This window comes from Lupinus angustifolius, chromosome LG05 (assembly GCF_001865875.1).
Source record: "Lupinus angustifolius cultivar Tanjil chromosome LG05, LupAngTanjil_v1.0, whole genome shotgun sequence".
Classification (NCBI taxonomy): domain Eukaryota; kingdom Viridiplantae; phylum Streptophyta; class Magnoliopsida; order Fabales; family Fabaceae; genus Lupinus; species Lupinus angustifolius.
Genome location: NC_032013.1, coordinates 25,348,338 through 25,352,464, shown reverse-complemented (window position 1 = coordinate 25,352,464; position 4,127 = coordinate 25,348,338).

Genomic DNA, 4,127 nt, shown 5'->3' with positions numbered 1-4,127 from the left:
ACTTTTAGGCACACGTTGTCCTCATCAAAACCATGACGTTCAAGGAGAGCTTTCCAAAGTGTTCCTCTTGACATGCACACTTTCACAAATGCATGTAATACTTGTCCAATTCTGGTATAGAATTCAAAAGTTATGCCAAAAATAAATTTATCAATATAATATGCAAAGAGCCCGAATTTCCCTTGGTGATGCACCATGTGCAACAATAACATCCAAACAGAGCATAAATGGAAATTCATGTAAAATTTGAGTAAACAACCAAAACATTGCATCAATAACATCATAAAATCAAAGGAAACAACCACAAAAAGTTTCAACCTGAATTTCCCATAGTCATGCACTACGTGCAATAGTAACAACCAAAAAGGGTAGAATTGGCAATTCATGATATATTTGAGAGAACAACCAAAACTTTGCATCAAAAACATCCTAAAATCACAAGACACAACCACAAAACGTATCTAGCAAACATTCAAAGCCTAACTGATTTAACTAAATAAGAAAAATTGAAGAAAAAATCAAAATAAAACTTAAAAAATAGAAAAGAAATGACAGGGTTTTTTGGATTTTTAAATCCATCGTAGTATGGAAAGTTCGATACGATGGATTTTTCTATCCAAAACATTGCATCAATAATATCCAAGAATGACAGGATACAACCACAAAAAGTTTGTAGCAAAAATTCAAAGCCTAACTGATATAACTGGACAACAAAAATTCATGAAAAAATCAAAATAAAACTTCAAAGAAAGAAAAGAAATTGAAAAAACTTTTTTTTTTGGATTTTCAGGAGGGTGTTTTCAGACATAGTATGAAAATTCGGTTTGAATGGTTCTTTCAACCCCAAATTCATATAATATTTGCCCAATTATGATAAACAATTCATAAGTTATTCCAAAAGTAGAATTTATCAAAATACTATGCAAAGAGCTAGAATTTTCCATTGTGATGCACCACATGAAACAATAACAACCAATCATGGCTGAAATGGAAATTCATGTTAAATTTGAGTAAACAACCATAACTTTGCATCAACAACATCCTAAAATCATACCAAACAACCAAAAAAAATTTCATTCACGAATTTCTGCTAGTCATGCCATATGTGCAACAACAACAACCACAAAGGGTAGAATTGGAATTTCATGATATATTTTTGTGAACAACCAAAACTTTGCATCAATAACATCCTAAATCGAAAGACACAACCACAAAAAAGTGTCTAGTAAATATTCAAAGCCCGACTGATTTATGTGAACAAGAAAAATTCAAGAAAAGTTCAATACAAAACTTCAAAAATAGAAAATTAAATGCAAAGACCCCGAATTTCCCCCGGTGATACACCACATGCAACAATAAGAACAAATCTGGGCAGAAATGGAAATTCATGTTTAATTTGTGTAAACAACCAAAACTATGCATTTATAACATCCTAAAAACGTAGAAAACAACCACAAAATGTGTCACGCCCGAATTTCCACAAGCACGCACTACGTGCAAAAGTAACAACCACAGAGGATAGAATTAGAAATTCATGTTATATATGAGTGAACGACCAAAACATAGCAACAATAACATCCTAAGATGATAGGACTCATCCACAAAATGTTTCTAACAAAATTTCAAAGCCTAACTGATATAAGTCGACAAGAAAAATTCAAAATATAACTTCAAAAATAGAAGAGAAATAGAAAAAGGGTTTTTTTGGATTTTCAGGAGGGAGTTTTCTGATATAGTATGCAAAGTCTGATGGTATGGATATTTCTACCCCAAATGTATCTAATATTTGTACAATTCTGATAAATAGTTCAAAAGTTATGCCAAAAATAGAATTTATCATAATACTATGCAAAGAGCCCGAATATTCCCTATTGATGCCCCACATGCAACAATAGCAACCAATCAGGGAATAAATAGAAATTCATGTTTAATTTGTGTAAACAACCAAAATATTGCATCAATATCATCCTAAAATCAAAGGAAAGTACCACAATAATTTTCATTCTGGTATTTCCCCTAGTCATGCACTAAGTGCAACAGTAATAACCATAGAGGATAGATTTGGAAATTCATGATATATTAGAGAGAACAACCAAAACTTTGCATCAATAACATCCTAAAATTGCAGGACACAACCAAAAAATGTTTCTATCAAATATTGAAAGACTAGGACTTCGCGCCCCTCCAAATTAGGAAATGAATTCCATGCCTTGATGACTCATTCACTTGTACTCTTTCAAAATAGATAAGGATCCAATGTGTCTTCATGGTGTGGATTAACAGCTAGATTAGTAAGGGAAATGTTCCCCTTGGTTTGTACCTGGATTACATGGATCTTAATGCAATTTATTACAACTATAAGTTCAAATACTTAAATCTCAAAAGGGCAAATAATAATTTTCTTTCAAATACGGTAGGAAGTTAATTCTTAGACTACATGTTGGCATGGTAATCCCCACTTATTAAATGGGACGCCCACACACCTCAAATATTCCCTCCTTGGTCAGGGCCAACTTGTGTTACGTCTATGAATATGGTGCCATGTTTGGGATTTATTTCCTTTTTGGACTATGTTGATTTTGCCACTTTCTTCACTAGTAGTTTGAGAGTTTGGTATGCCTTCTTGGTTCTGGATCGGGTCATGGGCCCTCCTAGCCCACTTAACTATTCCTTGTTGATAGGCCTTGCTAGGTTCATATCATCTTCTCCTTCTTTGAGTGAATTCGACCTCGAATGAAAGTCTTCATCACCTGTATCAAAAAAAGAAAGGCCAGCAACATTAAATGTGCCACTAATATTCCCATACTCACTTGCCAAATCCAGATTGTAGGCATTGTTGTTAATTCTCTCTAGGACACGAAATGAACTTAATAGATTAACACGAAACAGAAAATGAATTACCAGGTCAACTTATTGCATAGTTATTTACCAATAAACAAGCAGAGATACAACAAATATTTTCATGCACAATTAACAAGGATATAGCAAAGTATCAGTATGCAAAATATCAGCTTCAAACATGAATTAAAACATTTTGAATTATAAAAGAGATTGAGAGAGAACAACTTGCACAAATGGATTATTATCCTGGTTCGTTTGTGAATCCACTAGCAAACTACATCCAGACCTCCCCTTCTGATCTTGGGAGATTTATCTTCACTATATTGAACACTTTGTATTGTCACATACACCAATTCAATTAGAAGACTCAAGATGCTTCTTTCCTGAATTTCAAGAACCTCTAACCTTGGTTTGACTATCCCTATCTCCTGAGAAAACCTTTCTCGCGATCCAGATCCAGCCAAGATCCTCGCTCTAACCTTTGCAACGATTATGAACTTTAAGCTCTTTCAAATGGATGTTAAGAGCGCCTTTATGAATGGCTACATTCAAGAAGGAGGTGTATGTTGATCAACCTCTCGACTTTGAAAATTTTAAATATCTGAACCATGTATATAAGCTTGAGAAGGATCTATATGGTCTGAAACAAGCTCCTAGAGCTTGGTATGAGAGATTCAGCTCTTTCCTTTTGGAAAAAGGGTTCGTGAGGGGTATGGATGATACTACCTTCTTTATCCTTAGATTATTTGATCATGTATTATTAGTTCAAATATACGTGGATGATATAATTTTCGGATCTACTAATGGCATTATTTGTAGACAATTTTATGAGATGATAAAGGGAGAATTTGAGATGTCGATGATGGATGAGCTGACTTTCTTCCTTGGGATACAAATTAAACAAATTGATGATAGTGTGCATGTCAAGAGGAGCACTTTGGAATGCTCTGTCATTATATGTCATGGTTTTGATGAGGACAACTTGTGCTAATAAGAGCTTGAAGATCATCAACAAATCAACATGCTTAAGTCTTTTGATTGGTACTAGACTTAGACTAGAGACTAGTTTAGGTTGAGTCTAAGGCTTAGGTAATCCTAACACATGTCTCATATGCATAAAACTTTTAAATCATTTCATCTTTGAGATATGTCATTTATAATATGTTCATGCATCACATAAATACATGTATCTGTGCATCCTAGGCATAAACTTAGTGTTAAACATGTATGAATCAAGTGCATAACATATTTGAGTTTTTGTAATTGAAAATACATATGAAAATATG